Source organism: Triticum dicoccoides, chromosome 5A (assembly GCF_002162155.2).
Source record: "Triticum dicoccoides isolate Atlit2015 ecotype Zavitan chromosome 5A, WEW_v2.0, whole genome shotgun sequence".
Lineage (NCBI taxonomy): Eukaryota > Viridiplantae > Streptophyta > Magnoliopsida > Poales > Poaceae > Triticum > Triticum dicoccoides.
In genome coordinates this window covers 383,620,776-383,648,079 of record NC_041388.1, presented here as the reverse complement: position 1 = coordinate 383,648,079, position 27,304 = coordinate 383,620,776, and positions in this window count along the sequence as shown.

Sequence of the window (27,304 nt, the reverse complement as noted above, 5' to 3'; positions counted from 1 at the left end):
TTATAAACTTTCTGTTAGTGCCATTAGTTTTAAAATTTTGAATAGTTTAAATTTGAATTTTATAAAATTTGTGTGAATCACTAGTTTATGAATAACTTTACTATAAAAATAGAATTTTTTTTTTCTTCTTTGCTATTTATTTTTTATTTATACTTACAATTAAATACTTATAGTTTGATTTTAGGTCACAAAAATTATATTATTTTTGCTATTGAATAATATTATAGTTTTATTTTAGTTGATCATAACATAATATTTTAATTGATTGTTTTTATTTTCATAAAAGTTTTGTAGTTCATTCTGTTTGCTATTAATTCATTATTTGAGCTAAATGACTCTGAAATTGGAAAGCATTTCAAAATGAACTCTGAAAAGGTTGAAAGTTGGCATGGTATCATAATTTCACCCACATAGCATGTGCATGTATAAAACGGACAATGGTAGCATGTTCGTCTGTTACAAATTTGGCATGCTATCATCATAATAGTTGCGGGAGAAAGTCTTCACTTTTTCTTCGCTTGTGTCATTTACTTATTGCACCGTAACCATGGATAATCTTCATTGTTTATCAGGATGCTTGGGTCAGTCTTGACATTGAAGGGAGGAATTTCATGAAACTTTTCATAATCTTCAGACATGTCTGTCTTGCCGTCCACTCCCAGGATGTCCCTTTTTCCTGAAAGAACTATGTGGCGCTTTGGCTCATCGTATGATGTATTCGCTTCCTTATCTTTTCTTTTTCTCGGTTTGGTAGACATGTCCTTCACATAGATAACCTGTGCCACATCATTGGCTAGGATGAACGGTTCGTCAGTGTACCCAAGATTTTTCAGATCCACTCTTGTCATTCTGTACTGTGGGTCTACCTGTACCCCACCGCCTAACAGATTGACCCATTTGCACTTCAACAAAGGGACCTTAAAATCAGGTCCGTAGTCAAGTTCCCATATGTCCACTATGTAACCATAATATGTGTCCTTTCCGCTCTCGGTTGCTGCATCAAAGTGGACACCGCTATTTTGGTTGGTGCTCTTTTGATCTTGGGCGATCGTATAAAATGTATTCCCATTTATCGCGTATCCTTTGTAAGTCAATACAGTCAAAGATGGTCCCCTGGACAACAAGTACAACTCATCACAAACAGTGTTGTCACCTCTGAGACGTGTTTCCAACCAACTGCTGAAAGTCCTGTGTTCACATGTAATCCAGTCGTCGCACTACTCCGGGTGTTTGGAGCGCAGACTGTTCTTGTGTTCATCGACATACGGGGTCACCAAGGTAGAGTTCTGTAGAACTGTGTAGTGTGCTTGAGACCAAGAATATCCGTCCCTGCATATTATTGAGTCTCTTCCAAGAGTGCCTTTTCCAGTCAGTCTCCCCTCATACCGCTATCTTGTTAAGGCCAGGAATGAAGTCAACACAAAACCCAATAACATCCTCTGTTTGATGGCCCATGGAGATGCTTCCTTCTGGCCTAGCGCGGTTACGAACATATTTCTTTAGGACTCCCACGAACCTCTCAAAGGGGAACATATTGTGTAGAAATACGGGCCCCAGGATGACAATCTCGTCGACTAGATGAACTAGGACGTGCGTCATGATATTGAAGAAGGATGGTGGGAACACCAGCTCGAAACTGACAAGACATTGCGCCAGATTACTCCTTAGCCTTGGTACGATTTCTGGATCGATCACCTTCTGAGAGATTGCATTGAGGAATGCACATAGCTTCACAATGGCTAATCGAACGTTTTCCGGTAGAAGCCCCCTCAATGCAACCGGAAGCAGTTGCGTCATAATCACGTGGCAGTCATGAGACTTTAGGTTCTGAAACTTTTTCTCTGGCATATTTATTATTCCCTTTATATTCGACGAGAAGCCAGTCGTGACCTTCATACTGAGAAGGCATTCAAAGAAGATTTCTTTCTCTTCTTTCGTAAGAGCGTAGCTGGCAGGACCTTTATACTGCTTCGGAGGCATGCCATCTTTTTCGTGCAAACGTTGCAGGTCCTCTCGTGCCTCAGGTGTATCTTTTGTCTTCCCATACACGCCCAAGAAGCCTAGCAGGTTCACGCAAAGGTTCTTCGTCACGTGCATCACATCGATTGAGGAGCAGACCTCTAGGTCTTTCTAGTAGGGTAGGTCCCAAAATATAGATTTATTCTTCCACATGGGTGCGTGTCCCTCAGCGTCATTCGGAACAGCTAGTCCACCGGGACCCTTTCCAAAGATTAAATAGTGTAAATCATTGACCATAGCAAGCACGTGATCACCGGTGCGCATGGCGGGCTTCTTCCGGTGATCTGCCTCGCCTTTGAAATGCTTGCCTTTCTTTCGACATTGATGGTTGGTCGGAACAAATCGAGGATGGCCCAGGTACACATTCTTCCTGCATTTGTCCAGGTATATACTTTCAGTGTCATCTAAACAGTGTGTGCATGCGTGGTATCCTTTGTTTGTCTGTCCTGAAAGGTTACTGAGAGCGGGCCAATCGTTGATGGTGACGAACAACAACGCCTTAAGGTTAAATTCCTCCTGTCTGTGCTCATCGCACGTACGTACACCGTTTCCATTCCACAGCTGTAAAAGTTCTTCAACTAATGGCCTTAGGTACACATCAATTTCGTTGCCGGGTTGCTTAGGGCCTTGGATGAGAACTGGCATCATAATGAACTTCCGCTTCATGCACATCCAAGGAGGAAGGTTATACATACATAGAGTCACGGGCCAGGTGCTGTGATTGCTGCTCTGCTCCCCGAAAGGATTAATGCCATCCGCGCTTAAAGCAAACCATACATTCCTTGGGTCCTTTGCAAACTCATCCCAGTACTTTCTCTCGATTTTTCTCCATTGCGACCCATCAGCGGGTGCTCTCAACTTCCCATCTTTCTTTCGGTTCTCACTGTGCCATCGCATCAACTTGGCATGCTCTTCGTTTCTGAACAGACGTTTCAACCATGGTATTATAGGAGCATACCACATCACCTTCGCAGGAACCCTCTTCCTGAGGGGCTCGCCGTCAACATCACCAGGGTCATCTCGTCTGATCTTATACCGCAACGCACCGCATACCGGGCATGCGTTCAGATCCTTGTATGCACTGCGGTAGAGGATGCAGTCATTAGGGCATGCATGTATCTTCTCCACCTCCAATCCTAGAGGGCATACGACCTTCTTTGATGCGTATGTACTGTCGGGCAATTCGTTATCCTTTGGAAGCTTCTTCTTCAATATTTTTAGTAGCTTCTCAAATCCTTTGTCAGCCACAGCATTCTCTGCCTTCCACTGCAGCAATTCCAGTACGGTACCGAGCTTTGTGTTGCCATCTTCGCAATTGGGGTATAACCCTTTTTTGTGATCCTCTAACATGTGATCGAACTTCAGCTTCTCCTTTTGACTAATGCATTGCGTCCTTGCATCGACAATGACCCGGCGGAGATCATCATCATCGGGCACATCGTCTGGTTCCTCTTGATCTTCAGCAGCTTCACCCGTGGCAGCATCATTGGGCACATCGTCTGGTTCCTCTTGATCTTCACCAGCTCCCCCCGTTGCAGCATCACCGTATTCAGGGGGCACATAGTTGTCATCGTACTCTTCTTCTTCGCCGTCTTCCATCATAACCCCTATTTCTCCGTGCCTCGTCCAAACATTATAGTGTGGCATGAAACCCTTGTAAAGCAGGTGGGAGTGAAGGATTTTCCGGTTAGAGTAAGACCTCGTATTCCCACATTCAGTGCATGGACAACACATAAAACCATTCTGCTTGTTTGCCTCAGCCGCATAGAGAAACTCATGCACGCCCTTAATGTACTCGCGGGTGTGTCTGTCACCGTACATCCATTGCCGGTTCATCTGCGTGCATTATATATAGTTAAGTGTCCAAATTAATCGAAGTTCATCATCACATTAAAACCAAAGTGCATACATAGTTCTCATCTAACAACATATAGCTCTCGAGAGCATCTAATTAATTAAACCATACATTGAAACTATGTAAAACATTTCAATGCGAAAACAAATGCGATCATAATCGCAACCAAGGTAACAATTGATCCAACGGCATAATGATACCAAGCCTCGGTATGAATGGCATATTTTCTAATCTTTCTAATCTTCAAGCGCATTGCATCCATCTTGATCTTGTGATCATCGACGACATCCGCAACATGAAACTCCAATATCATCTTCTCCTCCTCAATTTTTTATTATTTTTTCCTTCAACAAATTGTTTTCTTCTTCAACTAAATTTAACCTCTCGACAATAGGGTCGGTTAGCATTTTTGATTCACATACATCCTAGATAAATAAAATCTATGTCACGTTGGTCGGCATAATTTTCATAAACAATAAATGAACCAATAGTTATAAAGATAATGTACATACCAAATCTGAATCATAGACAGGACGAGGGCCGACGGGGGCGGATACCAAAACCATCGCACTATATAAGATGCAATAATAAATGTAAGAAAATGATACAAGTATCTATCTAAACATACAAGTAAGAATATTTTTCCTTTCAGAAAGAAGATAAGAACAAGAGGCTCACCACGGTGGTGTCGGTGATGAGATCGGCGCGGGTGATCGACGGCGGTGAAGACGGGGACGGGGCGTGACGGACCGCTAAATCTAGACAAATCTCGAGGAAAATGGAGCTTGGAGGTCGAGCTTCGAGAGGAGATAGCTTAAGTAGTGTGGCTCGGGCATTCCATCGAACACCTCATGTGCATAGGAGGTGAGCTAGAGCACCACAAAGCCCTCTCCCCCTCGGCCAGAAAAAACAGAGCACTGTGCTCTGCTCTTGCGCGAGGGGGTATATATAGGCACCTCATTGGTCCCGGTTGATGACATGAACCGGGACTAAAGGGGAGCCTTTGGTCCCGGTTCAAGCCACCAACCGGGACCAATGGTGGTGGGCCAGGAGCGAGGCCCATTGGTCCCGGTTCGTCCCACCAACCGGGACCAAAAGGTCCAGACGAACCGGGACCAATGGCCCACGTGGCCCGGCCGGCCCCCTGGGCTCACGAACCGGGACCAATGCCCACATTGGTCCCAGTTCTAGACTGAACCGGGACTAATGGGCTGAGCCGGCCTGGACCATAGCCCTGTTTTCTACTAGTGCATATCTATGTTGTAGATCAATAGCTCGCGTTTAGCTCCCCTGTTTTATTTTTGATATGTTCCTAGAGAAAATTAAGTTGAAAGATGTTAGTAACAATGATGCGGATTGGATCCGTGATCTGAGGTTTATCCTCATTGCTGCACAGAAGAATTATGTCTTTGATGCACCGCTAGGTGACAAACCTATTGCAGGAGCAGATGCAGATGTTATGAACATTTGGCTAGCTCAACATGATGACTACTTGATAGTTTAGTGCACCATGCTTAAACGGATTAGAATCGGGACTTCAAAGACGTTTTGAACGTCATGGACTGTCGGTGTCAAAACTCGGGTAGGGGGTCCCGAACTGTGCGTCTAGGCCGGATGGTAACAGGAGGCAGGAGACACGAAGTTTTACCCAGGTTCGGGCCCTCTCGATGGAGGTAAAACCCTACGTCCTGCTTGATTAATATTGATGGTATGGGTATTACAAGAGTTGATCTACCACGAGATCAGAGAGGCTAAACCCTAGAAGCTAGCCTATGGTATGATTGTTGATGTGTATGTTGTCCTATGGACTAAAACCCTCCGGTTTATATAGACACCGGATAGGGTTAGGGTTACATAGAGTCGGTTACAATGGTAGGAGATCTGAACATCCGTATCGCCAAGCTTACCTTCCACGCCAAGGAAAGTCCCTTCCGAACACGGGACGGAGTCTTCAATCTTGTATCTTCATAGTCCAGGAGTCCGGCTTGAAGGTATAGTTCGGCTATCCGAACACCCCCTAATCCAGGACTCCCTCAGTAGCCCCCGAACCAGGCTTCAATGACGATGAGTCCAGTGCGCAGATTGTCTTCGGCATTGCAAGGCGGGTTCTCCTCCAAATTCTGTGTACCTGTTCGAATAAAGTCCGGTTTCTTGTAGATGTTGCCTTCCTTGGCTTCTATGCCCAATAATGGCCGTTTGCCACGTGTCAAACGAATATGAAAAGTCTGAGTGTTTTTACGTTCACACCCCTAGCCGTGTGAATGGGTTGCCCTTTTTAAGGGGATGAGGATTTAGATCCAATCCACACCTTCTCCCCTCTACGAGTGTTCATCAGAGCGCATCCGACAAAAGTCCATTCCACCATGGCCAGCCACCGCAACTCCTCCTCTCGTCCTTCTAGCCCTAAGCCTAGATATTCAGAGAGATGTTCTACTCCGCACAGCGAGCTAGTGACGTTTCAGACCAAAGGATTTCTCCCCCCGGCCTATATGGTCCCGGTCCGAGCCGGTCTCGCCGTCTACAACGGCGGAGAGCAAGCAGAGAATGCCCCTAATCCATCTAAAGGAGAGCGGGTGTGACTTGTTCCTTACTTAATAAGGGGGCTCAGATTTCCCATCCACCCGTTTCTCCGGGGGTTGCTGGAGTTCTATGGCCTCTAGCTACATCATCTCACGCCTGCCTCAGTATTGCATATCGCGGGCTTTGTAGCCCTCTGCGAGCTACTCTTGGGTATTGAAGCTCATTTCGGACTGTGGAAGGAGCTAATTTGCCTCGTGCCCCGTTCCAAGAAAGGGTCAATGTATCAAGTGGGCGGAGCCGAAGTATGGCGCATTGCCGGGACCGGATATCTGTCCTGAACCCCAAAGAAGGCGTCCGAAGACTGGCCCTCGGAATGGTTCTATATAGAAGACGTCCTGCTGCCGGATCCTGTCCGGATCGGCCTCCCAGATTTCGATAGTGCTCCTTTAAAAAAGCGCCTAAGCTGGCATCCACGGAGCCCTCAAAGGGAAAGCGACAGGGACATCGTTTATCTCATGGGCCGAATAAGATTGTTGGCCCATTCCGGACTAACCATGATCGGAGTTATGGCCGAATGCATCATGCGGGGGGTGCAGCCGCTTCAGTACAGAAGCCACCCCATGTGGGATTTCAACGGGGAGGACGACGCCACCCGCTACGGCCGTAAAGGGCCAGATTCAGTTGCCGCTCTATTAAAGATCTTGTCCACTTTGTACAAGGGGGAAGAGGAGGAATTTCTCCGCGTCAACCCACAGGGTGGATTCTCTATGCACAATCCCCCAAGCTGGGTAAGTGGTCGCATTTACTTGCTCATCCGTTTAGTGTTCCCATTGTTAAATACTTAGTCTGATGACTTCAACGCAGGAACTGCGCCGGGCCGTAAAGGACATAAGCAGTCCGCCTCCACAACCCGAGGACTCAAGACGGTCTCTCGATCCGGCCTCTCAGGAGGATCCGGACATATCTGTGGAGTTGATTGATGGAGTGTTCCATCAATTGAGCGAGGACAGCGCCTTGGTGGCCATTACGGCCGATTACCCAGGGTTAATCCGAACACCCCAGGTGAAGGAAATATGCCCTAGAGGCAATAATAAAGTTATTATTTATTTCCTTCTAATCATGATAAATGTTTATTATTCATGCTAGAATTGTATTAACCGGAAACATAATACATGTGTGAATACATAGACAAACAAAGTATCACTAGTATGCCTCTACTTGACTAGCCCGTTGATCAAAGATGGTTATGTTTCCTAACCATGAACAATGAGTTGTTATTTGATTAACGGGATCACATCATTAAGAGAATGATCTGATTGACATGACCCATTCCATTAGCTTAGCACCCGATCGTTTAGTATGTTGCTATTGCTTTCTTCATGACTTATACATGTTCCTATAACTATGAGATTATGCAACTCCCGTTTACCGGAGGAACACTTTGGGTACTACCAAACGTCACAACGTAACTGGGTGATTATAAAGGAGTAATACAGGTGTCTCCAAAGGTACATGTTGGGTTGGCGTATTTCGAGATTAGGTTTTGTCACTCCGATTGTCGGAGAGGTATCTCTGGGCCCTCTCGGTAATACACATCACTTAAGCCTTGCAAGCATTGCAACTAAATGAGTTAGTTGCGGGATGATGTATTACAAAACGAGTAAAGAGACTTGCCAGCAACGAGATTGAACTAGGTATTGGAATACCGACGATCGAATCTCGGGCAAGTAACATACCGATGACAAAAGGAACAACGTATGTTGTTATGCGGTCTGACCGATAAAGATCTTCGTAGAATATGTAGGAGCCAATATGGGCATCCAGGTCCCGCTATTGGTTATTGACCGGAGACGTGTCTCGGTCATGTCTACATTGTTCTCGAACCCGTAGGGTCCGCACGCTTAAGGTTACGATGACAGTTATATTATGAGTTTATGCATTTTGATGTACCGAAGGTTGTTCGGAGTCCCGGATGTGATCACGGACATGACGAGGAGTCTCAAAATCGTCACCACGCCGTCGTGCTGACGGAACTCTTCCCCGACACTTTGCTGGATCGGAGTCCGGGGATCGTCATCGAGCTGAACGTGTGCTCGAACTCGGAGGTGTCGTAGTTTCGGTGCTTGATCGGTCGGATCGTGAAGACGTACGACTACATCAACCAAACGCTTCCGTTGTCGATCTACTAGGTATGTAGATCATACTCCCCCTCTCCTTGCTATGCATCACATGATCTTGCGTGTGCGTAAGAAATTTTTTGAAATTACTACAAAACCCAACATTGGTATCAGAGCCTAGGTTTTATATGTTGATGTTATATGCACGAGTATAACACAAGTGAGTTGTGGGCGATATAAGTCATACTGCCTACCAGCATGTCATACTTTGGTTCGGCAGTATTGTTGGATGAAGCGGCCCAGACCAACATTACGCGTACGCTTACGCGAGACCGGTTCTCCCGACGTGCTTTGCACAGAGGTGGCTTGTGGGTGACAGTTTCTCCAACTTTAGTTGAACCAAGTATGGCTACGCCCGGTCCTTGCGAAGGTTAAAACAGAGTCAAATTGACAAACTATCATTGTGGTTTTGATGCGTAGGTGAGATTGGTTCTTACTTAAGCCCGTAGCAGCCACGTAAAACTTGCAACAACAAAGTAGAGGACGTCTAACTTGTTTTTGCAGGGCATGTTGTGATGTGATATGGTCAAGACATGATGCTGAATTTTATTGTATGAGATGATCATGTTTTGTAACCGAGTTATCGGCAACCGGCAGGAGCCATATGGTTGTCGCTTTATTGTATGCAATGCAATCGCGATGTAATGCTTTACTTTATCACTAAACGGTAGCGATAGTCATAGAAGCACAAGCTTGGCGAGACGACAACGATGCTACGATGGAGATCAAGGTGTCACGCCGATGACGATGGTGATCACGACGGTGCTTCGGAGATGGAGTTCACAAGCATAAGATGATGATGGCCATATCATATCACTTATATTGATTGCATGTGATGTTTATCTTTTATGCATGTTATCTTGCTTTGATTGACGGTAGCATTATAAGATGATCTCTCACTAAATTATCAAGAAGTGTTCTCCCTGAGTATGCACCGTTGCGAAAGTTCTTCGTGCTGAGACACCATGTGATGATCGAGTGTGATAGGTTCTACGTTCAAATACAACGGGTGCAAAACAGTTGCACACGCGGAATACTCAGGTTATACTTGATGAGCCAAGCATATACAGATATGGCCTCGGAACACGGAGACCGAAAGGTCGAGCGTGAATCATATAGTAGATATGATCAACATAATGATGTTCACCAATGAAAACTACTCCATCTCACGTGATGATCGGACATGGTTTAGTTGATTTGGATCACATAATCATTTAGAGGATTAGAGGGATGTCTATCTAAGTGGGAGTTCTTTAAGTAAATTAAATGAACTTAAATTTATCATGAAACTTAGTACCTGATTCATATCTTGCTTGTTTATGTTTGATTGTAGATAGATGGCTCGTGCTATTGTTCCGTTGAATTTTAATGTGTTCCTTGAGAAAGCAAAGTTGAAAGATGATGGTAGCAATTACACGGACTGGGTCCGTAACTTGAGGATTATCCTCATTGCTGCACAAAAGAATTACGTCTTGGAAGCACCGCTAGGTGCCAGGCCTGCTGCAGGAGCAACGCCGGATGTTCTGAACGTCTGGCAGAGCAAAGCTGATGACTACTCGATAGTTCAGTGTGCCATGCTTTACGGCTTAGAATTGGGACTTCAACGACGTTTTGAACGTCATGGAGCATATGAGATGTTCCAGGAGTTGAAGTTAATATTTCAAGCAAATGCCCGGATTGAGAGATATGAAGTCTCCAATAAGTTCTATAGCTGCAAGATGGAAGAGAACAGTTCTGTTAGTGAGCATATACTCAAAATGTCTGGGTATAATAATCACTCGATTCTATTGGGAGTTAATCTTCCAGATGATTGCGTCATTGACAGAATTCTCCAATCACTGCCACCAAGCTACAAGAGCTTCGTGATGAACTATAATATGCAAGGGATGAATAAGACTATTCCCGAGCTCTTCGCAATGCTGAAAGCTGCGGAGGTAGAAATCAAGAAGGAGCATCAAGTGTTGATGGTCAACAAGACCACTAGTTTCAAGAAAAAGGGCAAAGGGAAGAAGAAGGGGAACTTCAAAAAGAACGGCAAGCAAGTTTCTACTCAAGAGAAGAAACCCAAACCTGGACCTAATCCTGAAACTGAGTGCTTCTATTACAAGCAGACTGGTCACTGGAAGCGGAACTGCCCCAAGTATTTGGCGGATAAGAAGGATGGCAAGGTGAACAAAGGTATATGTGATATACATGTTATTGATGTGTACCTTACTAATGCTCGCAGTAGCACCTGGGTATTTGATACTGGTTCTGTTGCTAATATTTGCAACTCGAAACAGGGACTACGGATCAAGCGAAGATTGTTTAAGGACGAGGTGATGATGTGCGTGGGAAACGGTTCCAAAGTCGATGTGATCGCAGTCGGCACGCTACCTCTACATCTACCTTCGGGATTAGTATTAGACCTAAATAATTGTTATTTGGTGCCAGCGTTAAGCATGAACATTATATCTGGATCTTGTTTGATGCGAGACGGTTATTCATTTAAATCAGAGAATAATGGTTGTTCTATTTATATGAGTAATATCTTTATTGGTGATGCACCCTTGAAGAGTGGTCTATTCTTGTTGAATCTCGATAGTAGTAACACACATATTCATAATGTTGAAGCTAAAAGATGCAGAGTTGATAATGAGAGTGCAACTTATTTGTGGCACTGCCGTTTAGGTCATATCAGTGCAAAGCGCATGAAGAAACTCCATACTGATGGACTTTTGGAACCACTTGATTATGAATCACTTGGTACTTGCGAACCGTGCCTCATGGGCAAGATGACTAAAACGCCGTTCTCCGGTACTATGGAGAGAGCAACAGATTTGTTGGAAATCATACATACAGATGTATGTGGTCCGATGAATATTGAGGCTCATGGCGGATATCGTTATTTTCTCACCTTCACAGATGATTTAAGCAGATATGGGTATATATACTTAATGAAACATAAATCTGAAACATTTGAGAAGTTCAAAGAATTTCAGAGTGAAGTTGAAAATCATCGTAACAAGAAAATAAAGTTTCTACGATCTGATCGTGGAGGAGAATATTTGAGTTACGAGTTTGGTGTACATTTGAAAAATTGTGGAATAGTTTCGCAACTCACGCCACCCGGAACACCTCAGCGTAATGGTGTGTCCGAACATCGTAATCGTACTTTACTGGATATGGTGCGATCTATGATGTCTCTTACTGATTTACCGCTATCGTTTCGGGGATACGCTCTAGAGACGGCCGCATTCACGTTAAATAGGGCACCATCAAAATCCGTTGAGACGACGCCTTATGAACTATGGTTTGGCAAGAAACCAAAGTTGTCGTTTCTGAAAGTTTGGGGCTGCGATGCTTATGTGAAAAAGCTTCAACCTGATAAGCTCGAACCCAAATCGGAGAAATGTGTCTTCATAGGATATCCAAAGGAAACTATTGGATACACCTTCTATCATAGATCCGAAGGCAAGACTTTTGTTGCTAAATTCGGAAACGTTCTAGAGAAGGAGTTTCTCTCGAAAGAAGTGAGTGGGAGGAAAGTAGAGCTTGACGAGGTAACTGTACCTGCTCCCTTATTGGAAAGTAGTACATCACAGAAACCTGTTTCTGCGACACCTACACCGATTAGTGAGGAAGCTAATGATAATGATCATGAAACTTCAGAACAAGATACTACTGAACCTCGTAGATCAACCAGAGTAAGATCCGCACCAGAGTGGTACGGTAATCCTGTTCTGGAAGTTATGCTACTAGATCATGATGAACCTACGAACTATGAAGAAGCAATGGTGAGCCCAGATTCCGCAAAGTGGCTTGAAGCCATGAAATCTGAGATGGGATCCATGTATGAGAACAAAGTATGGACTTTGGTTGACTTGCCCGATGATCGGCAAGCAATTGAGAATAAATGGATCTTCAAGAAGAAGACTGACGCTGACGGTAATATTACTGTCTACAAAGCTCGACTTGTCGCAAAAGGTTTTCGGCAAGTTCAAGGGATTGACTACGATGAGACCTTCTCACCCGTAGCGATGCTTAAGTCTGTCTGAATCATGTTAGCAATTGCCGCATTTTATGATTATGAAATTTGGCAGATGGATGTCAAAACTGCATTCCTGAATGGATTTCTGGAAGAAGAGTTGTATATGATGCAACCAGAAGGTTTTGTCGATCCAAAGGGAGCTAACAAAGTGTGCAAGCTCCAGCGATCCATTTATGGACTGGTGCAAGCCTCTCGGAGTTGGAATAAACGTTTTGATAGTGTGATCAAAGCATTTGGTTTTATACAGACTTTTGGAGAAGCCTGTATTTACAAGAAAGTGAGTGGGAGCTCTGTAGCATTTCTGATATTATATGTGGATGACATATTACTAATTGGAAATGATGTAGAATTTTTGGATAGCATAAAGGGATACTTGAATAAAAGTTTTTCAATGAAAGACCTCGGTGAAGCTGCTTACATATTAGGCATTAAGATCTATAGAGATAGATCAAAATGCTTAATTGGACTTTCACAAACCACATACCTTAACAAAATTTTGAAGAAGTTCAAAATGGATCAAGCAAAGAAAGGGTTCTTGCCTGTGTTACAAGGTGTGAAGTTGAGTAAGACTCAATGCCCGACCACTGCAGAAGATAGAGAGAATATGAAAGATGTTCCCTATGCATCAGCCATAGGATCTATCATGTATGCAACGCTGTGTACCAGACCTGATGTGTGCCTTGCTATAAGTCTAGCAGGGAGGTACCAAAGTAATCCAAGAGTGGATCACTGGACAGCGGTCAAGAACATCCTGAAATACCTGAAAAGGACTAAGGATATGCTTCTCATATATGGAGGTGACAAAGAGCTCATCATAAAAGGTTACGTTGATGCAAGCTTTGACACTGATCCGGACGATTCTAAATCGCAAACCCGATACTTGTTTACATTAAACGGTGGAGTTGTCAGTTGGTGCAGTTCTAAACAAAGCGTTGTAGCGGGATCTACATGTGAAGCGGGGTACATAGCTGCTTCGGAAGCAGCAAATGAAGGAGTTCATATCCGATCTGGGTGTCATACCTAGTGCATCGGGTCCAATGAAAATCTTTTGTGACAATACTGGTGCAATTGCCTTGGCAAAGGAATCCAGATTTCACAAGAGAACCAAGCACATCAAGAGACGCTTCAATTCCATCCGGGATCTAGTCCGGGTGGGAGACATAGAGATTTGCAAGATACATACGGATCTGAATATTGCAGACCCGTTGACTAAGCCTCTTCCACGAGCAAAACATGATCAGCACCAAGGCTCCATGGGTGTTAGAATCATTACTGTGTAATCTAGATTATTGACTCTAGTGCAAGTGGGAGACTGAAGGAAATATGCCCTAGAGGCAATAATAAAGTTATTATTTATTTCCTTATAATCATGATAAATGTTTATTATTCATGCTAGAAGTATTAACCGGAAACATAATACATGTGTGAATACATAGACAAATAAAGTGTCACTAGTATGCCTCTACTTGACTAGCCCGTTGATCAAAGATGGTTATGTTTCCTAACCATGAACAATGAGTTGTTATTTGATTAACGGGATCACATCATTAAGAGAATGATCTGATTGACATGACCCATTCCATTAGCTTAGCACCCGATCGTTTAGTATGTTGCTATTGCTTTCTTCATGACTTATACATGTTCCTATAACTATGAGATTATGCAACTCCCGTTTACCGGAGGAACACTTTGGGTACTACCAAACGTCACAACGTAACTGGGTGATTATAAAGGAGTACTACAGGTGTCTCCAAAGGTACATGTTGGGTTGGCGTATTTCGAGATTAGGTTTTGTCACTCCGATTGTCGGAGAGGTATCTCTGGGCCCTCTCGGTAATACACATCACTTAAGCCTTGCAAGCATTGCAACTAAATGAGTTAGTTGCGGGATGATGTATTACAGAACGAGTAAAGAGACTTGCCAGCAACGAGATTGAACTAGGTATTGGAATACCGACGATCGAATCTCGGGCAAGTAACATACCGATGACAAAAGGAACAACGTATGTTGTTATGCGGTCTGACCGATAAAGATCTTCGTAGAATATGTAGGAGCCAATATGGGCATCCAGGTCCCGCTATTGGTTATTGACCGGAGACGTGTCTCGGTCATGTCTACATTGTTCTCGAACCCGTAGGGTCTGCACGCTTAAGGTTACGATGACAGTTATATTATGAGTTTATGCATTTTGATGTACCGAAGGTTGTTCGGAGTCCCGGATGTGATCACGAACATGACGAGGAGTCTCAAAAAAGATTGATATATTGGAAGCCTATATTTGGACATCGGAATCGTTCCGGGTGAAATCGGCATTTTTCCGGAGTACCGGGGGGTTACCGGAACCCCCCCGGGGGTTTATTGGGCCTACATGGGCCTTGAGGGAGAAGAGAGAAGGAGGCAAGAGGTGGCCGCGCGCCCCTCCCCTTCCTAGTCCGAATAGGACAAGGGAAGGGGGGCGGCGCCCCCCCTTTCCTTCCTCTCTTCCACCTCTTTCCCCTCTCTCCTTGTCCAACTAGGAGTCCTACTCCAGATGGGGAGTAGGACTCCCCCTTGGCGCGCCCACCTTGGCCGGCCGCCCCCTCTCCCTGGCTCCTTTATATACTGAGGCAAGGGGCACCCAGAGACACACAAGTTGATCCACGTGATCTATTCCTTATCCGTGTGCGGCGCCCCAGCCACCATAGTCCTCGATAATACTATAGCGGTGCTTAGGCGAAGCCCTGCTGCTATAGTACATCAAGATCGTCACCATGCCGTCGTGCTAACGGAACTCTTCCCCGACACTTTGCTGGATCGGAGTCCGGGGATCGTCATTGAGCTGAACGTGTGCTCGAACTCGGAGGTGCCGTAGTTTCGGTGCTTGATCGGTCGGATCGTGAAGATGTACGACTACATCAACCAAACACTTCCGTTGTCGATCTACTAGGTATGAAGATCATACTCCCCCTCTCGTTGCTATGCATCACATGATCTTGCGTGTGCGTAAGAAATTTTTTGAAATTACTACGAGGCACACTTGACACACTTGACACTCGTGCCCTTTTCAGGACGAAGAGACCTCGCCGGGCTATATCCGGAGAGGCTGCTAATCACGCCTCCACCAGCTAGGCTCCAAGGCCTGGTCCGGGGGCGGAAGCGAATGCAAGGCGTGTGCCAGACGTTCCTCCGACGGAAGATGCGGACGGGTTATCTGCCACCAACTCAGAGGTGGAAAGTGCCATGAACCACAGGCGTCGCCGGACAATTCTTTGGGACGCTTGCTTCTCCCAAGAGGCATTAGATGCCTTCAATTCGGGAGATTCACACCTCCGTGCCGCTCAAAATGGTCTAGCCAGAGCCACGGAGCAATATCTAAAAGACATACGGGTAAGAAAATTTTGATAAATATATATGTAGCAGTAGCCCCCGAGACTGAAAACAGTTAGAATAACTGGTTTAAGGATCATTTGAAATGCAGGTTCTTACAGAAAAGAATTCCCTATTGACCCAAGAGCTGGAAGAGTGCAAAGCCCAACTAGAGGCCGTACTAGCCGCGGCAGGGGAGCCTAAGGAGACCCCCTCTGGTAATATTCATTTCAAAAGATAAGTATGTGGTGAAGCATGGCTTGTGTGCGAATCTGACAAATAGAATCGCAGATGGCGCCGGATTGAATCCGAAAAGGCAACACCTCGAACGCCAACTAAAGGCTGGTGAGAGGGTGCTGTTAAAGGTGATGGGGGAGAAGAACGTTCTCCAAGATTCCAACACCCGGCTGGGCGTCGAGCTAAAAGATGTTCGTGCCTAGCTGTCAGACTCCGTGAAGGAGAATCAGCGGCTTCGACGCGGCATATTTAGTAAGTGCTTGAACGAACCTTTTAAAAGAAAGTTCGGCGGTGCCGTTGATTAACAGAGCAATATCCGTAGGTATGTTAATAGGTCGTCCTGCAGAGGAGATGCCCGGTTCTACGGGTGACCTTCTTCCCGAGCTCTTACAATTGCTCGATCGAGTTTGGCAGGCGATGCGAGGCGTCGCCCTAGTCCTGCGGCCATCCGTCTCCACACCCGAAGGTCTTGGAGAGCTTGCGGAGAAGCTAAGGGGAGCACGACGGTGATTCCAGTTGTGGAAGATATCAGCCTGCCGTCAAGGCGCTAGGGAGGCCTGGGCCATGGTGAAGACGCGATATTCACAGGCCGACCCCAACCATATGGCCGAGGTTGGTCCTGTAGGGCCCGATGGGAAGGAGATCCCTGTGAGCTTAGTATACGGCCAAGTAGAGTTGGCCGCAAAGTATTCCCAGCAGGACTGTAAATTGGACAGCCTGTTAGATGGTATTGAAGAGGAGTACAGTCAGTCAAAATGACTATGTAATTTTAATTGACATTTATAATGCCTTCAAGCCGGATTGTAGATCATTTGTCATGGCCGACCTTTTCGCTTCAGCCTCGGGACCTGACGGGCCGGAGTGTGTCCGAATTCCCATGCGGTTATATAGGAACCGGGGAATGCGTGGAGACCAGGCGTAGGGGTCATTGTGGCGTGAACAGACAAGTGCCCGACTAGTTATGTTATATTACGTGGTTAGTAAGAAACATCTTCCAGGGAGAATAGTTCCGTTAGGGGTTCCTTTCCCTGGGAGGCATGCCCTAAAGTGCATGTCCATGCTGCGAAGAGAAACGCAGGAAAAAACATCTGGGGGCACGTGGAAAAAATAAAAAATATCGTCTTTAGTTCACCGACCGAATATTCCCTTAAGAATGCTAGCTTTCGGCTTCACCCAGTCTGAGGTACACGTCCGGCTAACCCAACAGTAACAATCGCAGAGGTGCTCCCTTTACCTCCTAGCCGAACAATTGGGAACGTAGGGATAAGCACAGGAGCCAGGCAACCCAGCTTGGCCAAAACTTAAGTCATATCGATGCATATAGTGGTGAATAAAAGGTACATGCGGAAGTTTGACACATGTGTTGGGCGTGAAGCCCGTAGAAGTAAGCTTCTGTCGAAAGAAGCCCCCAGGTTTGCTGAGCGCGGATAGCGCGTCACTTTGTGAGCCTCTAAAGGCTATAAGAGGGGAAGAGAGAGAGAGAGAGAGAAGGAGAGAAATGTAAGATAGAAAGTATATATAAAAAATGGACAGAGTAAGGAGACGAACACGGGATCCGGCGCTAGGCATAGAATCTTCGGAGGCGGGCGGCGTTCCATGGGTTCGGCTCGAGTCGGTTATTCGATGCACTTCGCAGGCGGTACGCACCACCAGTCAGGACTTGGTCGATGATGAAGGGACCTTCCCACTTGGGCTTGAGTTTGTCCTTTTTCTTGTCCGGCGGGCGTAGAACTAGTTCGCCAACGTTGTAATTTTTGGCCCGTATTTCTCTGCTTTGGTATCTTCGAGCCTGCTGTTGATAAAATGCGGAACGGTCCTTTGCCACATCACGCTCCTCCTCTAATGCGTCCAAACTGTCCTGCCGATCGAGCTCAGCTTCTCTTTCTTCGTACATGCACACTCGAGGTGAGTCATGAATTATGTCGCAAGGCAAAACTTCCTCAGCGCCGTACACCATGAAGAATGGTGTGTATCCGGTGGTGCGATTCGGCGTGGTCCGCAGCCCCCAGAGTACGGAGTCGAGCTCCTCTACCAAGTGCGTGTTAGATTCCTTGAGGGACCGCACTAACCTGGGTTTGATGCCGCTCATGATAAGACCATTTGCATGTTCGACCTGGCCGTTGGTTTGTGGGTGATAGACGGAAGCATAATCGAGCTTGATGCCCATGTTTTTGCACCAGAGTTTTACCTCGTCGGCCGTGAAGTTCGTGCCGTTATCAGTGATGATGCTGTGGGGGACGCCGTAACGGTGTACAACCCCGGATATAAAGTCTATCACAGGTCTGGATTCGGCCGTCTTAACAGGCTTGGCTTCTATCCATTTGGTGAACTTATCCACCATGACCAGTAAGTATTTGTGCTTGTGGGTTCCGTCTTTAAGCGGTCCAACCATGTCAAGCCCCTAGACCGCGAAAGGCCAAGTGATGGGGATGGTTTGGAGGGCAGCAGGTGGCATATGGCTTTGGTTTGCAAAGAGCTGGCAACCAGTGCATTTTTGGACTAAGTCCTAGGCATCTGCCCGAGCCGTCGGCCAATAAAAGCCTGTACAGAAGGCCTTGCTTACAAGGGACCGAGCTGCAGCGTGATGACCACCGAGTCCGGCATGAATTTCAGCCAGGAGGTTCCGCCTTCCTCTTCGGAGATGCACCTTTGAAGGACTCCGGTAGTGCTTTTTTTATAAAGCTCTCCTTCATGGACTTTGTAGGCTTTGGATCGCCGCACTATGCAGCGTGCCTCATTTTGGTCCTCGGGGAGTTCCTGTCTAGTAAGGTAGGCGAGGAATGGTTCTATCCACGGGGCGATGACATCCATTATTATGTGGGCTGAGGGTGTTATTTCATTGGCAGAGCCGCCGATTGTGTTAGAATGTTCGATGTCGGGCAGTGCGGTTGGGTCCGGGCTGTTGTTGTGCGGCTCCCCTTCCCATACTACGGATGGCTTGAACAGCCTTTCCAAGAAGATGTTGGGGGGGACTACATCGCGTTTTGCGCCGATGCATGCCAGGACATCTACCACCTGATTATTTTCCCGGGCTATGTGTGAAATTCAAGCCCTTCGAACCGAGCTGACATTTTTAGGATGGCGTTACGGTAAGCTGCCATCTTTGGTTCTTTGGCGTCAAAGTCTCCATTTATTTGGGATATTGCGAGGTTCGAGTCCCCGCGCACCTCTAGGCGTTGAATGCCCATGGATACTGCCATCCGGAGACCATGTAAAAGGGCCTCATATTCGGCTGCATTGTTGGAGTCTATGTACATAATCTGTAGTACGTATTGAACTATGTCTCCTGTGGGGGACGTCAAAACGACACCAGCCCCCAGTCCGGCCAACATCTTGGAGCCGTCGAAATGCATGATCCAATTTGAATATGTGCCGTACTCTTTAGGGAGTTCGGCCTCCGTCCATTCTGCGATGAAATCGTCCAAAACTTGTGACTTGATGGCTTGTCGTGGCTTATAAGTTATGTCGAACGGGAGGAGCTCGATGGCCCATTTCGCGATCCGGTCCGTTGCGTCACGGTTGTTAATAATGTCATTAAGTGGTACTTCTGAGGCTACTGTTATTGAACACTCTTGGAAGTAGTGTCGTAGCTTCCGGGATGCCATGAATACCGCGTATGCAATCTTTTGATAATGCGGGTACCGTGATTGGCAGGGAGTGAGGACAGTGGACACATAATAGACAGTCCTTTGAAGGGGGAATTTGTGTCCGTCCGCTTCTCGTTCGACGACGAGCACTGCGCTTACAACCTGATGTGTTGCTGCGATGTACAATAGCATTGGTTCGCCGGTGTTTGGCGCGGCCAGGACTGGGTTTGTTGCCAATATGGCTTTTATTTCGTCGAGTCCGGCCGTGGTTGCGTCCGTCCATTTGAAGTGTTCGGTGCGCCGAAGGAGGCGGTAAAGGGGGAGGGCCTTTTCTCCCAGGCGGGAGATAAAGCGGCTTAGAGCCGCCACACATCTGGTTAACTTTTGTATTTGTTTGAGGTCCTTTGGGATATCCAATTGCGACAGAGCTCGGATCTTGGCTGGATTTGCTTCAATTCCTCTACTGGATACAATGAAGCCCAAGAGCTTTCGGCTGGGACGCCGAAAACGCATTTTTCTGGGTTGAGCTTGATGTCGTATGTTCGGAGATTATCAAATGTGAGCCTCAAGTCGTCTACTAGATATTCAACATGTCTTGTTTTGACGACCACATCATCTACGTATGCCTCCACTGTTTTACCGATCTGGCTTGCCAGACATGTCTGAATCATGCGCTCATATGTTGCGCCGGCGTTTTTGAGCCCGAAGGGCATCGTGTTGAAGGAGAATGGCCCATATGGTGTGATAAATGCCGTTGCGGCTTGGTCTAATTCTGCCATCTTGATTTGATGGTAGCCAGAATATGAGTCGAGGAAACACAACGAATCGTGTCCTGCGGTGGCATCGATAATTTGATCGATGCGGGGGAGAGGGAAGGGATCCTTTGGGCAAGCCTTGTTGAGGTCTTTAAAATCGACACACAGGCGCCAGGATTTGTCCTTCTTTGGTACCATCACTAGGTTTGCTAGCCAGTCCGGATGTTTTATACCTCTGATGAATCTGGCTTCCAATAGCTTTGCTAGCTCCTCTCCCATAGCATGTCTCTTAGGTTAGGAAAAACGCCGAAGAGCCTGTTTGACAGGTTTGAATCCTGTTTGGATATTTAAGCTGTGCTCGGCCAGCCTGCGTGGGATTCCTAGCATGTCCGAAGGATGCCAGGCTAAAATGTCCCAGTTCTCCCGTAGGAACTCTCGCAATGCAGCGTCGACATCAGGGTTTAACTGTGCCTTGATGGAAGCTGTTTTGTTGGGGTCCGTTGGATGGACTTGGAATTTGACTATTTCGTCCGCTGGTTTAAAGGAGGTGGACTTGGATCTTTTGTTGAGTACCACGTCGTCCCTATTCATGGTAGAGCGTAGCGCAGTCAGTTCCTCGGCTGCTAGGGCTTCGGATAGTGCCTCGAGGGCCAGTGTGGCTGTCTTTGTTTTTGGCGCGGAGTGCTACATTCGGATCACTAGCGAGAGTGATGATCCCGTTAGGCCCGGGCATCTTGAGCTTCATGTACCTGTAATGGGGTATTGCTTGGAAGATTGTGAATGCTTCCCGCCCTAGCAAAGCGTGATAACCACTGCTGAACGGGGCCACGTGGAACGTGACTTCTTCGGACCTGTAATTGTCTGGCGTGCCGAACACCACATCCAGTGTGATTTTTCCTATACAACGCGCTTCCCGACTGGGAATTATTCCTCTAAAGGTTGTGCTGCTTCGCGTGATGCGGTTCCAGTCTATATCCATTTTTTGGAGGGTTTCCTCATAGATGAGGTTCAATCCGCTACCGCCGTCCATGAGTACCTTGGTGAGATGAAAGCCGTCCACTATTGGACTGAGGACCAATGCGACTGGTGCTCGGGCTGTTCGGAATTTAGGTTCATCACTAGGGTTGAAGGTAATGGCCGTGTCACTCCACGGGTTTACTGTTGCTACTTGGTAGACTTCGGCAAGGCTGCGGAGTGTCCTTTTTCGCATATTATTTGATGCGAAGGTCTCGAAGACTGTTAGTACCATATTGGAGTTTGTGGGGTGGCTTTCTGTGGTCTCCGTGATTAGGAGGTTCTCGCCGATCTTGGCCACCTGCCAGAGTATCGAACATGCTCTAAGGCTGTGAGTTGGTGTGGCGTCCTCTGTGCTATGAATTTTACAGGGTCCATTAGTCCATCCTTCCAGTACGGTTCCATGCCCTGTAGGGTTTTTTTGCTTTTTGGTGTTTGACCCGGGTGTCTGGCGATGATGCACCCTCTTGTTTCGGACTGGGCTTGCATTAAGGGCCGGATTGTCCCAAAATTTTGTTTCAATTTTCCGGGCGCTTTCCATCGCACAGTACTTTCGTACTATGGATGCTAAGTCAGCGAAGCGTGTAATATCACGGCGACTTTTGGCATTGAGTATTCCCTTGTCCGTGCAATTATTGCAGAAGGATAGAATTGCATCTTCCTCGCGGCAGCCCTTTATCCTGTGCATAACCAGGAGGAATCTGGCCCAGTAATGATGTACTGTTTCGTTGGGCTCTTGCCTGATTTGGGATAGGTCGCTAATGTTCGGGTGGGTGGGTGGATTTAAATCCGAAGCCTTACCCCTTCTGAGGCTCAGAGGCCGAGGAATTTCCGAACTCGAAAATTTGGATTACTGGATGTCGTCCAATGAATGCAGTCCGTTGCCTGATTCTAGGTTCAGGTCTTGAGTGATATCCTCCCCTCCGCGGACATCCGGCTTGGAGGGATCGGGAATCCGGACGTAGTGAGTCCTTAGGATAGATGAAGGGTCGCCGCACTGTCCCTCTACCACGGCAATGTGGTGGGTGGCTTGAGGAGAGTTAATCTTTCTCAGATCGGTTTTAGGCCCAATCTGGTCGTAATCCGTAGCGACTCCCAGGGCGGCGAAGCGATCCAAAAGCTCGTTTATGGAGGAAAGCTCTATTGGATCTAACTGCTCAGCAAGTTCCGAGTTGACATGAAGATTGTTTTCGATGGCTCGAGAGGTCATCATCGGTGTAGAAGCTGAACAGGTGGTCATAAGAAAACCACCTAGCCGGAGGGTTTGGCCGACAGCCAAAGCTCCCTTAGCAACGGTGTCGTCTTTAAAGACGGGGCGAGGCATCCTTCCTGATGGCGATGACACAGAGGAACTCTCAATGAAAGCACCAATGTCGGTGTCAAAACCGGCGGATCTCGGGTAGGGGGTCCCGAACTGTGCGTCTAGGCCGGATGGTAACAGGAGGCAGGGGACACGAAGTTTTACCCAGGTTCGGGCCCTCTCGATGGAGGTAAAACCCTACGTCCTGCTTGATTAATATTGATTGTATGGGTATTACAAGAGTTGATCTACCATGAGATCAGAGAGGCTAAACCCTAGAAGCTAGCCTATGGTATGATTGTTGATGTGTATGTTGTCCTACGGACTAAAACCCTCCGGTTTATATAGACACCGGATAGGGTTAGGGTTACATAGAGTTGGTTACAATGGTAGGAGATCTGAACATCCGTATCGCCAAGCTTGCGTTCCACGCCAAGGAAAGTCCCTTCCGAACACGGGACGGAGTCTTCAATCTTGTATCTTCATAGTCCAGGAGTCCAGTTTGAAGGTATAGTTCGGCTATCCGAACACCCCCTAATCCAGGACTCCCTCATGGACCATATGAGATGTTCCAGGAGTTGAAGTTAATATTTCAAGCAAATACCCGAGTTGAGAGATATGAAGTCTCCAACAAGTTCTATAGCTAAAAGATGGAGGAGAATAGCTCAAGCAGTGAGCATGTGCTCAGATTGTCTGGGTACTACAATCGCTTGAATCAAGTGGGAGTTAATCTTCCAGATAAAATAGTGATTGACAGAATTCTGTAGTCACCATCACCAAGTTAGTAGAACTTCGTGATGAACTATAATATGCAAGGGATAACGGAAACGATTCCAAGCTCTTCGTGATGCTGAAATCAACGAAGGTAGAAATCAAGAAAAGCATCAAGTGTTGATGGTAAACAAAACCACTAGTTTCAAGTAAAGGGACAAAGGGAAGAAAGGGGAACTTCAAGAAGAACGGCAAGCAAGTTGCTGCTCAAGTGAAAAACCCAAGTATGGTCCTAAGCCTGAGACTAAGTGCTTCTACTGCAAAGGGACTGGTCACTGGAAGCGGAACTGCCCCAAGTATTTGGTGGATAAGAAGGATGGCAAAGTGAACAAAGGTATATTTGATATACAGATTATTGATGTGTATTTTACTAGTGTTCGTAGCAACCCCTCGGTATTTGAAACTAGTTCAGTTGCTAAGAATAGTAACTCGAAACGGGAGTTGCAGAATGAACAGAGACTAGTTAAGGTGAAGTGACGATGTGTGTTGGAAGTGGTTCCAAGATTGATATGATCATCATCGCACACTCCATATACTTTCGGGATTAGTGTTGAACCTAAATAAGTGTTATTTGGTGTTTGCGTTGAGCATGAATATGATTTGGTCATGTTTATTGCAATATGGTTATTCATTTAAGTAAGAGAATAAATTGTTGTTCTGTTTACATGAATAAAACCTTATATGGTTACACACCCAATGAAAATGGTTCGTTGGATCTCGATCGTAGTGATACACATATTCATAATATTGAAACCAAAAGATGCAAAGTTAATAATGATAGTGCAAGTTATTTGTGGCACTGCCGTTTAGGTCATATTGGTGTAAAGCGCATGAAGAAAATCCATGCTGATGGGCTTTTGGAATCACTTGATTATGAATCAGTTGATGCTTGCGAACCATGCCTCATGGGCAAGATGACTAAGACTCCGTTCTCCGGAACAATGGAGCGAGCAACAGATTTATTGGAAATCATACATACTGATGTATGTGGTCCGATGAATATTGAGGCTCGCGGCAGGTATCATTATTTTCTGATCTTCACAAATGATTTGAGCAGATATGAGTATATCTACTTGATGAAACACAAGTCTGAAACATTTGAAAAGTTCAAAGAATTTCAGAGTGAAGTGGAGAATCATCGTAATAAAAATAAAAGTTTCTACGATATGATCGCAGAAGTAAAATATTTGAGTTACGAGTTTGGCCTTTAGTTAAAAACAATGTGAAATAGTTTCACTACTCACGCCACCTGGAACACGACAGTGTAATGGTGTATTCGAACGTCATAACCGTACTTTATTAAATATAGTGCGATCTATGATGTCTCTTACCGATATACCACTGTCGTTTTGGGGTTATGCATTAGAGACAGCTACATTCACGTTAAAAAGGGCACCAACTAAATCCGTTGAGACGACACCGTATGAACTGTGGTTTGGCGAGAAACCTAAGCTGTCATTTCTTAAATTTTGGGACTGCAATGCTTATGTGAAAAAGTTTCAACATGATAAGCTCAAACCCAAATCGGAGAAGTAAATCTTCATAGGATACCCAAAAGAAAATGTTGGGTACACCTTCTATCACAGATCCGAAGGCAAGTTATTCATTGCTGGGAATGGATCCTTTCTAGAGAAGGAGTTTCTCTCGAAAGAAGTGAGTGGGAGGAAAGTAGAACTTGATGAGGTAACTGTACGTGCTCCCTTATTGGAAAGTAGTTCATCACAGAAATCTGTTCCTGTGACTACTACACCAATTAGTGAGGAAGCTAATGATGATGATCATGTAACTTCAGATCAAGTTACTACCGAACCTCGTAGGTAAACCAAAGTGAGATCCGCACCAAAGTGGTATGGTAATCCTGTTCTGGAGGTCATGTTACTTGACCATGACGAGCCTACGAACTATGAGGAAGCGATGATGAGCCCAGATTCCATGAAATGGCTTGAGGCCATGAAATCTGAGATGAGATCCATGTATGAGAACAAAGTATGGACTTTGATTGACTTGCCCAATGATCGGTGAGCCATTGAGATTAAATGGATCTTCAAGAGGAAGACGGACGCTGATAGTAGTGTTACTATCTACAAAGCTAGAATTGTCGCAAAAAGTTCAAGGTGTTGACTACAATGAGAGTTTCTCACTCGTATTTATGCTTAAGTCTGTCCGAATCATGTTAGCAATTGCCGTATTTTATGAAATCTGGCAAATGGATAAACAAAACTGCATTCCTTAATGGATTTATTAAAGAAGAGTTGTATATGATGCAACCGGAAGGTTTTGTCAATCCTAAAGGTACTAACAAAATATGCAAGCTCCAGCGATCCATCTATGGACTGGTGCAAGCATCTCGGAGTTGGAATATACGCGTTGATAAGTTGATCAAAGCATATAGTTTTATACAGACTTGCGGTGAAGCCTGTATTTACAAGAAAGTGAGTGGGAGCACTACAACATTTCTGATAAGTATATGTGAAAGACATATTGTTGATCGGAGATAATGTAGAATTATTCTGCAAAGCATAAAGGTATATTTGAAAGGAGTTTTTCAAAGAAAGACCTTGGTGAAGCTGCTTACATATTGAGCATCAAGATCTATAGAGATATATCAAGACGCTTGATAAGTTTTTTCAATGAGTACATACCTTGACAAGATTTTGAAGTAGTTCAAAATGGAACAGTCAAAGAAGGAGTTCTTGCCTGTGTTACAAGGTGTGAAGTTGAGTAAGACTCAAAACCCGACCACGGCAGAAGATAGAGAGAGAATGAAAGTCATTCCCTATGCCTCAGCCATAGGTTCTATAAGTATGCCATGCTGTGTACCAGACCTATTGTATACCCTGCACTGAGTTTGGCAAAGGAGTAAAATAGTGATCTAGGAGTAGATCACTGGACATTGGTCAAAATTATCCTTAGTGTAATAAGGATATGTTTCTCGATTATGGAAGTGACAAAAGGTTCGTCGTAAAGGGTTACGTCGATGCAAATTTTGACACTGATCCAGATGACTCTAAATCTCAATCTGGATACATATTGAAAGTGGGAGCAATTAGCTAGAGTAGCTCTGTGCAGAGCATTGTTGACATAGAAATTTGCAAAATACTTACGGATCTGAATGTGGCAGACCCGTTGACTAAACTTCTCTCACAAGCAAAACATGATCACACCTCAGTACTCTTTGGGTGTTAATCACATAGCGATGTGAACTAGATTATTGACTCTAGTAAACCCTTTGGGTGTTGGTCACATGTCGATGTGAACTATGGGTGTTAATCACATGGTAATGTGAACAATTGGTATTAAATCACATGGCGATGTGAACTAGATTATCGACTCTAGTGCAAGTGGGAGACTGAAGGAAATATGCCCTAGAGGCAATAATAAAGTTATTATTTATTTCCTTATATCATGATAAATGTTTATTATTCATGCTAGAATTGTATTAACCGGAAACATAATACATGTGTGAATACATAGACAAACAGAGTGTCACTAGTATGCCTCTACTTGACTAGCTCGTTGATCAAAGATGGTTATGTTTCCTAACCATAGACATGAGTTGTCATTTGATTAACGGGATCACATCATTAGGAGAATGATGTGATTGACTTGACCCATTCCGTTAGCATAGCACTTGATCCTTTGGTTTGTTGCTATTGCTTTCTTCATGACTTATACATGTTCCTATGACTATGA